General features: G+C 46.1%; 1 long non-coding RNA gene across 1 annotated transcript; it reads right to left on the bottom strand.

The window, feature by feature from the left end:
• Positions 1-4,282: 4,282 nt before the first annotated feature.
• On the bottom strand, positions 4,283-8,618 carry LOC144681296 (uncharacterized). Its single transcript, XR_013576750.1, has 3 exons — positions 8,481-8,618; positions 6,601-6,714; positions 4,283-4,377 (listed from the first exon to the last, which is right to left on the bottom strand). It is a non-coding gene; the product is annotated as an uncharacterized LOC144681296 (long non-coding RNA).
• Positions 8,619-12,018: the final 3,400 nt, after the last annotated feature.

Here is a 12,018-nt window from a genome sequence, read left to right as displayed (position 1 = left end):
TTGGTTAATAGGCCTCATCTTATTTAAAATCTAACTCCAACTCCAGAGTTCAGAACTATGAGGCCCCAAATTCTAACAAGTGCATCCTTAATATTTACTTAATCTACTTTTATTGTAAACTACTGAAAGAGCCTTTGTCATAACAGTGCATACACGTTTTTCTGACTGAAACAATAATGGACCAGTTTAATTCCTGCTTCTTCATGGTGAATATTTCAAAGTGTTTTCTGTTGTATCTGGCACTCAAATTATTTTGGTTCGGGATTTTTCCACCTTTTATTTCATTCATTCATGGGACATGGGCAACTCTTATGAGTACAATCACAGTTCTTGGTTTCCGGGAGTGGGACATGAACCCACAACCTTCTGATTCAAAGGCGAGGGTGCTATGGACTGAGCCACAGCTGACACCTCCTGGGACATGGGCAAGGCTAACATTTATGGTGCCATCCGTAATTGCCAGTGAGGCGCTGTCGAGACTGAGAGTCAAGTTGAAAATGTCCGCGATTAAGATCGATATATTTTTGTTAGGCAAGGGTATTGAGGGATCTGGAACCAATGCGGGTAGATGTGTGGAGTGTTAAAATACAGTTCAGCCATGTCCTAATTAAATGGTGGGACAAGTTCGAGGGGCTGAATAGGTGCCTCCTGTTCCCATGCTCCCCATTAGGTAATCGAATTGTGGATGTACCAGTTGAGCTGGCTTGGGGAGTCACAGTGTGTAAATGTACGTATTTGTCTTTACTGGGATTGCAATAGCAGCAGAGAGAGGTAAGTCAGTGTGATAATGGATAAATGGAACCAAAGTGATGGTAAAGAGGAAAAACAAATTAAGGAATACTCTTCCAACCACCTTGATCTGCTCTGATTTCACATGTCGAGCCCTGTCCCTTTGGATAATGCAACTGTAAACCTGTCCACAAGAATGTTAAATTAAAATGTTGATATAAATTCACATAATTTATGCACAATTATTCACTAAATTGAGGGACCAATTGAGAGACACGCTCCGTGTACAGGATTAATCTCATTCACAGAGCCGGATGCCACCCGGCAGGAGTGTATGTAAAACACTGGGCAGTAATTAACTGGATGGCTAGACCATTCAGGGGCGGCTGCCTGACACTCAGAGCACAGCTCCTCACCAAAAACCTCAGTCTGGAGTCTTGCAGCCAGCTGGTGATGGGGCAAAATATTCACCGTGGGTAGCACCCGGTCTAATACAAACTGGTTTTGCCTGCACAGACCTAATGTGGTCATTTAAGAGATTCCATTCAGTTCTCAGGGGGTGCTGACCCATTGCATAACACAAAATCATCCACTTCTCTGATCATCTTTGGTCATTTGACCTAATATTTCCTTTATGTGGCTCGCTGTCATACTTTGTTCTATAACGGTCCTGTGAAGTGCCTTATGACACTTCATTACATTAAAGACACTATATAAATGCAAGTTGTTGTTATTGGCTCAGTAGGAGCGGGCAGCCTCCACCAGAGAAGCTGGGGGAATTGAAAAAACAGCCACTGGTTAGTCGGGAGTGTGCTCTCCTAAGGTCAAAGTTCACCCAAAGCATGAATTACAAGTTGAACTAGAGCCATAGAGTTATAAGCAGCACAGGAGGCCATTCGGCCTATCAAGTATGACCCAAGGAGAAATAGGTGTGGTCTTACTTTTGTTATACTCATCCTTGGGAGTCACTCGCAAAGCCAGCATTTCTGCCTATCCCAAATTTGCCCCTTGAGGAGGTAGTGGTGAGACACCTTCTTAACTGAGTTGCTTGCTAGGCCATTTTAGAGGGCAGTTAAGAGTTAACCACATTGCTGTGGGTCTGGAGTCACATGCAAGTCCCACAGGCCCCACCCACTGGCCACCTGCCTGCTGTGGTTGACCTTCACCTGTTTGCTGGCAGTGGGCTCATGGAAAGACGCTCACGCGGATTGAAGCTGTAAGCGGTTCAGGGCCTCCTGCCTCTCCTGTTAGATGGACAGCCTCGCAGGAGAATCACTGATATTGCGATCCTGGACTGAGTGGTTTTGGCAAGAAGGTTCATCCATGCACAGGATTGGGCATCACTGCTGACTTTCCTCCTGTCCTTGACTGACAGCTACCCCTGAACTTTCCACTGGGGGCTCCTAGGCTGTGATAAGATGCAGAAAATTGTCTGATTTCTCCCTTCCCTACACAGAATAAAACAAAGAAAGAGTCTACCTTTGTATAGCGCCTTTCGTGTCCTCAGGACATCCCAAGTGCTTCACTGCCGGTTAAATACTTTTTGTAGTGTATTCACTGTTATAATGTAGTAAATAAGGACATAAGAAATATGAGGAGTAGGCCATTCGGCCCCTCGTGCCTGCTCTGCTAGTCAATAAGATCATTGCTGATCTGATGTGGCCTTAACTCCACTTTCCTGCCTGTCTCCCCTAACCCTTGACTCCCTTGTTGAGGGAAAATCTGTCTAACTCGGCCTCCACTGCTTACAGGGGAAGAGAATTCCAAAGATAAGTGACCCTCTAAGAGAAGCAATTCCTCCTCATCTCCATCTTAAATGGGAGACCCCTTATTTATAGCCTGCTCACCCCACAACCCCCGTTCTAGATTCCCCCATGAGGAAACATCCTCTCACCCTGTCAAGCCCCCTCTCGAACATGTTTCAATAAGATCACCTCTCAGTTTTCGAAACTCCAATGAGTATAGGCCTAATCTTCTTAACCTTTTCATCATAAGACAACCCTTCATCCCAGAAATCAGCCTAGTGAATCTTCTCTGACCTGCCTCCAATGCAATATGTCCCTCCCTAAGTAAGGAAACTAAGTACTCTAGATGCAGTCTCACCAGTGCCCTGTACAGTTGTAGCAAGACATCCCTGTTTTTGTACTCCATCCCCCTTGAAATAAAGGCCAACATTCCATTTGCCTCCCTAATTACTTACATTATATTCCAGATTTATTAACTGAATTAGTTAGGCCTCATCTGGAGTACTGCATCCAGATGTACTGGTTTAGCACAAAAAAATTAGCACTTTTGATCAGACTGTTAATCCTTTGCCAGTGAGTAACTCAATTTCATGTAACTAAAGTTGACTTCTAATAAATCTCTGAAACCATAATGTAAGTAATTAGGGAGGCAAATGGAATGTTGGCCTTTATTTCAAGGGGGATGGAGTACAAAAACAGGGATGTCTTGCCACAAACAGAGATGCGATAATGTCTAGATCATTCATTTTTAATAATGCCGGTTGATGGACAAATATTGGCCAGGACACTGGGGAGAGCCCACCCTGTCTTCTTCAAATTGCAGGTTGTGGATCCTTTCATGTCCATGTAGGTAGACAGGGCCTCAGTTTAATATGACGCCCATAAGACGGCATCTCTGACAGTACAGCACTGCGGCCACCCTCCCACCCCCAGGGCACCTTTCATGGAAGTGGGCCATCTAATAATCCAATTAAGGCCCCAGTGAGGGCCATTTAGAGTCGGCGCAGGTATTTTACCAATGTTGGGGCGGCCACCCTCCCATCTGCTGAGGCCGCCAGTTGGGGTGCCACTGGGGCGAGAGGCTCCATATCCCAATGACGGGACAGCTAGGATCAAAGGCTGCAGTCCCATCAGTGTATAGGCCTGCGAGGTGGGGAGGTTTTTGGACCTCCCCTCGATCCTAATGTCCCTACCGACTTTGGGAGTCTTTAGTGCAGCCACTCTGTGTTGGCTAGTGAGGGTGCTCCCATCTTGAGGCTTGCCCACACTCCCCAGTGGGGCCTACCAAGGCTTCCAAAGCTGCTGGCCCTCAGACTGGACCGGCAGCATTGGGAGCCTGGCCACCATCCTTAATAGGACAGTGACCGTGGAGACGGCCAATTCGGAGAGTGCCACTGGTCTGCTGTGAGCTCAGGGTCCCCATTTGGTCCTGAGGCCCAGAGCCTCAGAGGGACAGTTAGACTGTCTGTAGCACCCCTCAATGTTGTTTTGGCTGAAAACAACTAAGTTGGTCTGGATGTCTCAGTCACACATGACCATTGTCCTAAAGGAATTATTGTGCCTGATTCAGAATAATTGCCAAGTTCCCCTACATTACAACAGTGACTACACTTCAGCAGTACTTCATTGGCTGTAAAGGACTTTGGGAATTGCTGAGGTCATGAAAGGCGCTATCAAAATGGAGCTATTTCTCATCTTTTGAATATTTTATTTGCTTGCTAGAAGAGTTGTATAATCTTCAGCTACCGCCCTCATCTTGCGAAGTTAACTTTGAATTTATTTTTAAGAGCTCACGATTTAAAGCCCCATTATGATAACCAGCAAGCTTCAGGAAAGTTTAAAAACCGGAAACCCTGAAACAGGTCCAGAAAATGCCGGAAAAGCGCAGTGGGCTCATTGGTACCTGTAAAGAGAGACAAAGGAAGGTCTATGTTTCCGCAGCATCTTTCAGGGCCTTAGCAAGGTTGTCTTACAGGCAATGAAATGCTTTTTAAATGTAGTCACTGTCACCACGTCAGAAGCATGGCAACCAATGGGTACACAGCAAGATCCCACAAACAGCATTGTGATAAATGACCGGATAATCTGATTTTTATTTTTAGTGGCCTTAGCTGAGGGATAAATATTGGCCCAGGAAACAGGGAGAGACAGGGTATTGCTTCTAGTTTGGCTCCTTTGGCAGAACTTTTGGAGATAACATGATCCTTATAAAACATAGTCAAAATGATGTTTAATTAGATGTCTTTTTGGAGAATTTCACTACACCCTTCCAAATTAAATAAAAATGTTTTGTGCTAATGTGCATGATCATGTTCCAGATGTTAAAGATGGAGAATAATCTCATTAAAGAGAAAGAAAATCTTGCAATCATCCCTAACGTTTGAGAGCTATTTACTACAGACTTCTCATTAACTTGAGGAATTTACTATCAGTTCCAGTCCCCTGCGCTTCACTACTGGCCTTAAAGGGACAGGCCAAGTTAGCAGCAATCCACGATACCGACTATGGTCAAGCAATGCCACAGGAGATCTGCCGATGAGTAGAATTACTCTGCACATTTCTGAATTGCTCTGTTCCTTCAAACAGTTTGATGTAAAAGTCAACATTATGTGAATCATCAGGGGAAAAAAAAAATGATTGTTGTACAGGGGATTGGGCAACCGGAATTTTATAGGACAATTATTGGGGAGAGGGTGGGAACTGATCTCTGTAGCATTGACTTTGGAACAGCAATGTGGGATATTTTAACCATGGTTGTTACAGCTCCTTTTCCGCTACCCAGAGATGTTTTGTGAAGTCAGGGCTGGCTCTAGTATGTCTGCCATCTCCACAGTTGTTGAATAGCTGTTGTCACTCACTGTCCAGTCGTCCACCGAGGTAGTTGGGCCTAGAAACTACAAGGTCACTGGCGTGCCAGCTTCTCAACCCTATTTGCGATGCAGCCATTTTGACTGCTGTCAGTTTGGGGCCTTTCCTGCCCTCACGAGGTGGGGGGAGGCAATTAGGAGCCATTAAGAGCCTCGTTAAGGGCAGTTAAAGGAACCCGACTGGGATTTTCCAGTTGGCCCCCAGTTTCCCGACACAACGGGATCAACTGCCTGGGAGGGGGCAGGTATCCAGTGGCAGGGCAGGGAGCCAGCACTTCAGGTCAGCCTACAGGCCCCACCCCTGCCTGCCTGGATGAAGGCACAGCCAAAGGCCACCCTGTAAAGGGATTCCCCCACAAACATGGATTGTTTTCGGTGCTTTTTATGTATTTATTTTTAAAGGTGGCTGAGAGGGTTACCCTCTCAGTTCCTTACTTTTTACTGCAGCCAGGCACTCCTTTCGAGCTGGAAGACCTCCAGTTTCCAGAGCCCTCCCATCACCTATAATTGGAGAGGGAGCCCGTCTCTTTGTCAATTAAGGGGCAGCCCTGGCCAGAATCCCAATGATTGACTGTTTCCTCTTCAAGGGTGGGTTAGGGACTCAGAATCAGTCCCAGCTCCAGTTTCCTACTCCCAAAGCAAAAATTTAGCCCGTTGATTTGGCGTTTCTCCGTTTGCTTTCCTCTCCTCTCCTCTCCTCTCCCCTCTCTACTCCACTCCTCTTTGCCCCTATCCTCTTATCTCCTTTCAACTCTTATCTTTGCCTCTCCACTCTTCCCCTCTCCTCTCTGCTCTCCTAGTCCTCTATCCTCTCCTCACGCTTGCTGCCCGTTTCCTCCAGTCTCCTTCACTCTGCTTCCCTCATCCCCTCTCCCCTTCTCTTTCTCCTAAGGCTGATGCCCCACTTGCTGTGGTGTGGACCCACTGTCACTGGACAACCTCTAGCACCTCACACTAGTTGTTCTTTGCTTGTGAGGCTGGGCAGCAAGTGACAACAACTCTTCAATGACTGTGGAGATGGGGGACATATTAGAGCCAGGTCTGACTTCACGCAACATCTCTGGGAGCTGTAACCATGGTCAAAGTATCCCCCATTCCTGTTCCCAAGCCAACACTGCAGAGATCAGCTGCAGTCCATCCATTATGATTTAGCTGAGATCCGGTAACTCAACACCTGCCAGGAATTGACACCAGGCATTTTCCTCTCAATAGTTCACAGCTGTAGATAAGCTAAAGAAAGAGTTAACATGTAGATTTACCAACGTTGTGATTCCTTGAAGAGTTGCTTTGAATCTGTTAACTAGTAGTCATCTTGTCAAAGCTCTGACGAATGCTTAATGTAACAGCAAACTATGAAATGAATTAGTTCACTTCTGTGAGAAACAAGAATAAGTGGTTAGGGAAAGGAAATCCTCGTGGATTATCATTTTGTTTACAGCCAGACATCTTGATCTAAACGAACTCTAAGGAGTTTGTGTCTGGCTAGATCTCTGGAGATCTAAGTGTTGGAAGAGAGAGGAAAGGTTGAAATTATATTTAGGTTGAATGTGAGAAGCGCATTGGGGTAGACATGTAGAGTTGTGTTTCGTGATTTTTTTTGTGGCAGAACTTGGGGGGGGGGCCTGTGTATTTTTATTTTTTTTATATACGCCCCCTTTGCTTGGGGGGGGGGTCCTGAGCCAAGTGGGAGGGCAACCAGTTCATAGCCCTCTTCACTGGAGCGAACTCAAACAAAAACTGGCACTGAACTGAAGAGGGCAGGTGGTCCAAAGCTTAATCAAAGAGGTAGGTTTTACAGGAGGAGAGAGAGCTTTAGGGAGGGAATTTCACGGCTCAAAGCCTAAATGGTTGTTCATGGTAGAGCAATGGGATCTGGGAATGCACAAGAGGCCAAAATTGGAGGAGTGCCAGCTTCTTGGAGGGTTGTAGGGTTGGAGGAAGTTAACAGAGGTAGGGACAGGCAAGGCCATGGATTTGAACACGAGGATGAGAATTTCGAAGTGGAGCTATTGGGGGTCCTGACACTAATGGACATCAGAGATGTCGGGCAAATGTTGACTCAAGTTTGGATGCAGTCAGCAGAGTTTGGATGAGCTCAAGTTTATGGAGGGTGGGAGGCCGGTCAGGAGAGTATTAGAATAGTCAATTCTGCAACAAAAACTCCTATTAGTCCTTTCTGCTCTGTCGATCTCAGGGTTCGGTGGCAGACCAGGCATTGTGTAAAGGCCTCTGTTGCCCAATGCTGGTCTGAGAGCATTCAATTCTGGACAATCTCACCATGGCACAAAAGCAACAATGAATGCAAAATAACATCAAAACATAGAGCGATAGCATCAGGAAGGACCCGACAAGACTAAACAATTAAAATTGTTTGCCTCGCCAAACTTAATATGCACCAGAAATTCTAATAAATCATCACAGGAATGCATTATGATTTGAGCATTCATTTAGAATGAACTATAGTGTTCCTGACAAATGTGATGTATATTATGATGTTTGAGCCACGCCTGCAAATGAGTGCATGTTAAACTAAACAGCTGTGGCTCAGTTCATAGCACCCTCGCCTTTGAATCAGGGGGTTGTGGGTTCATGTCCCACTCCCGGAAACCAAGAACTGTGATTGTACTCGAAAGAGTTGCAATCTGTGACTGTTGATAACTCGAAAGAGTTTAAACTAAACAGGAAGGTTAATTCGAAACTTCTGTGCATTAAAGGTCTGCGCACAACTCTAAAGAATCTCTTAATGACTTTATCCTCTTGTTCATTATTTAATGAAAGGATTAAACTTATCTATACGTGTTAGCACATCAGTGGAAAATGATCCATCGCATCAGTGAGTTGCCCTTCCTGCCACCAAGTGCACAATTTTTGCCTTCTGCAGCTAACTGGACAGAAGCAGGAGAGTGATTATTTTCTGTGAAGTTAAATTACTCGCTAACAAAATCATACTCTCAGAAACCACATGTTTCAAGGGCACAGGTTCCTACAATTTCTCCAGCAGGTTCAGAAGCAAAATATTGCAGATGCAGGAAATCTGAAATAAAACAGAAAACGCTGGCAATGCTAAGCAGGTCAGACAGCATCTGTGGAGAGAGAAACAGAGTTAATGGCGTGTCGTGTTGTTATAATGATACAATACCTTAGGATTATTTACTGTACAAGACACAAGGCACCAATCACTCATAACAGATTGAGTAAACACATTGTGGGTTCAATTATTGAGACGAGGCACAATGAGAACAGTAATACATGGGTATAAAGACAACCGACCTGTGTACGTGTCTGCTCTTCTCAAAGCAAAAGTGAAATTAAGACTAGATCACATGACACATTTTCCTTTTGTGATGTCATTCTGATATCCCTTAAAGGCATATTGCAGCAGGCTGGATTTAAAGGAGCCATCGGGCAAGTTTAATCATGGGGGAGGCCACATGGCTCATTCTCACTGGCAGGAAAACTGACACCCATTTAGACAGCAGTGAGAATTGGTTGATGTGGGGGCACTCCCACTCCCACTCCCACCTGTCTCAATGGATCCAGCAATGAGCCCTGGTAAAGACCTCATTAACAGCAGCAGCCATCATTCCCAGCAAGGTTGCCTTTAATGTAGAGCTGCAGGCCTCTAATTGGCCAGCAGCTCTAGGGGGCGGGACTTCAGCCCGACTGGGGCCTTAATTCTGTGGGAGGGCCGATGCTGCCTACTTAGTGCCTGATTGGCACTGCATTGGCGCCACTTGGTGAGGTTCTCCCACTAGTGGGCTGAACCCACATCACCGACACTAAATTCTGGCCAACATTTCAGGTCCATGATGACTAGCAGGTTATTAGGCTAGAACTTTACGGGACCTTTGCAGATGAGCTCAGGGGCAGGAAGGTTGGAAAATTGATGTGGAGTGGTAACAGGTGGCATGTCTAACATCTCACCACTGTCATGCCGCTTTGCCAGCGGTGAAAAAGGTGGCAGACAGCCCGCCTGCCTGAAGCCCAACTGAGGCACTTAAGTGGCCGATTAGGGGCCTATTCCCACTTCCACTGGCATTTTACTAGTGGCTTGGGGTGGGGGGGAGGTGCACTACCACATGGGGAGATCACCAGGTAAACCCTGTTGGCTTCCCAGTGGGCTCCTGGTGGTGAGAGACCTTCATTTTTTGGTCAGTCCTTGGCCAAAAGATGGACCCATGACAGCAATGGCTGCCCCTGTGGCAACGGAATCACCTACCCTCAGTAAAACCCCTGCCCCACTCCCTGGGGCTTGCCTGACTGGCCCGAGTCCCCCTATTTATCTTACTTTAAGGGCGTACATCTTTTTCTGGCAGGTGCAGTCCCAGCATTGGCGGCAGTGAGGCTGCTGAACTGCCGGCCTGGTTACTTGTTTGCCACTGGTAAAATGTGGCGATGGGTCCCACCACCTGCTGAATCTCGGCCCCCTCCCGAAAAGCTCGGGTCTTAATCACAGGTGGGGCGGAGTTTCGTTCAGAGAAACACGCCTTGTTTCACCCTGAGGTGGTCATGAATGGGTGAACGGCCTCTGACATATCTAAACAACTGACGATCAGGCGCTACTGTCAGAACTGACCTCATCACCCGTTCGAATCCCCTGGTTTCATTTTATCAAGGGGTGGTGGCGGGGCCGCTCTGCAGGATAGAAGTGAGTGAGTCCTTTTATGTTTCCTTCACTCCTTACTCGCCTAAGTTGCATTAAAAAGACATACAAGGTTAACTCTGTTTCTCTCTTCACAGATGCTGCCAGGCCTGCTGAGTTTTTCCAGCATTTTCTGTTTTTATTACAACTTACTTCACTGTTAATGAGTAGCGTTGTCTGCATAGAATTAGACTTTACAGCACAGAGACGGGCTATTTGGCCCAACTGGTCCGTGCCAGTATTTATGCTCCACCCGAGCCTCCTCCCCTCTCATCCTATCAGCTTAACTCTCAATTCCTTTCTCCCTCATGTGTTTATCCAGTTTCCTCTAAACGCATCCGCGCTACTCACCTCAACCGCTCCGTGTGGTAGCAAGTTCCACATCCTCATCACTCTCTTCGTAAAGAAGTTCTGAATTCCCTGTTGGATTGATCAGTGACTATCTAGTCAGTGATCTGAAGTAGGGAAACCCTGATTCCATATCCCCTTCCCCACCACCCGCTCTAGATCAGGGGTGCTGGGGCAGTTGCCGTGACTTAACTGGAACATCACCGGAGACCAATTAATTCAAGGTGGGCCGACATCAAAGGCAAGATGTTCCAATTGGCTCAGATATGCTGTTAATTGTTGACAGGCCCACAACTTAGCAATTATCTGTCCTAGTTCTGAAATCAAGTGAGAGGCATAAGAATCAATGGTGAAAAGGTTGTCCTGTCCCGGGTAATATCTTGTCCTTGGTCTCTCTTGTGATGGCTTTAAAAATGTTGTATGAATGAATCAATTGATCTACATTGGGCAGCATTCATGTGCAGATCAACATGAGGCAGGAAATATTGCAGTTAGGGCAAAAATGGCATTCTTTTACCTCCAGCATTACAGTTGACATTTAGCTCCTAAATTGGTGCATTCATCCCATAGCCTAGTTATTTGTCTGGGTCACCAGTTCTTGTGTCTACTGTTTGCATTTTAGTCAAAAGACCATTATTTGTTCAAATTCCTCTCCCCGTAACCACAACTGTGAATCTCCCAGACCTGAGAACACCAGCGATTTGGCCCGGTTCCATGCTCGTTCAGGCATGTTAGGGGTTATGAGGTGACAGGGAGCTCGAATCATTTAGTGTGTGGGTCATCGGTGTAACACCCCTCACTGCGACAAGCCGTATAAGAGACCGATTATTTTAGGCCCCTTTTTGTGTTTTGGACAGCTAAGGTTTGAATTTTCCTATAGTTCAGTCAAAAGATTGCGATTAGAAACCCTCAAAGTGGTATGCATCACAACTGGGGTTCCTGCCAGAGGTTCCCCCATGTCCCACCTTACCTGTTTTAGCCATGTTGTCATTCAGGGGGCCTTGAGGGAGGACTGGTTGCTGATAATTGTTCACCATTTTGACTTCAAATCGACCTGGGAGCTTAAACTTGAGTCAGTCTAGTTATTAGAAAAAAAAAGCCAAAGACAGGGACAAGTGGGCATGGCAGTGTTATGGCTGTCTAGGGTAATTTATGAACAAGTTACATCCCACATAAGAGTAAAAAGAAACTGCTATTGAAAGTTCGCCACTCTTACGAGTGTAGAATCACATCGTTCATGTGCGGGAGGCAGAACGTCTTTTTTTTGGCTTGATGTTTGTGGTGAATACCACTCATGTTGCCCCTGCACAGTAGCAGTGTGAAACAGCTAGCTTCACCTGTTGTTCAAATTTTTGAGATTCTCTTCCAGGGTAGTTTGACGTAGACCGGGCACTTTTCAGGGTAGCCATTATCCTGCAGGATGTCTTTGATGTGCCCTGTTTCAGCATCAAGCTTGCATGGTGAGCAAATGGCTTGGGCCCTATTTACAAGGTTGCCAGTAAGGCCAATCTGATAAGCGCATGGGACTGTAAGAATCCAAACGCGTATATTGACCAGCGAAGGTAGGCTTCCCACTAGCAGATTCCTTAACTAGCACATAGAGGGAAGGGAGCTTATTTGACTGCTGCCTTTCAAAGTTGATTTGGAATGTGGGATGGAACCCTTTAAGGTGTGTGAGGAAATTCTA

Source organism: Cetorhinus maximus, chromosome 6, assembly GCF_964194155.1.
Source record: "Cetorhinus maximus chromosome 6, sCetMax3.hap1.1, whole genome shotgun sequence".
Classification (NCBI taxonomy): Eukaryota; Metazoa; Chordata; class Chondrichthyes; order Lamniformes; family Cetorhinidae; genus Cetorhinus; species Cetorhinus maximus.
The sequence above is the reverse complement of the archived record's forward strand: the minus strand, read 5'-3'. Positions and strand labels throughout refer to the sequence as shown.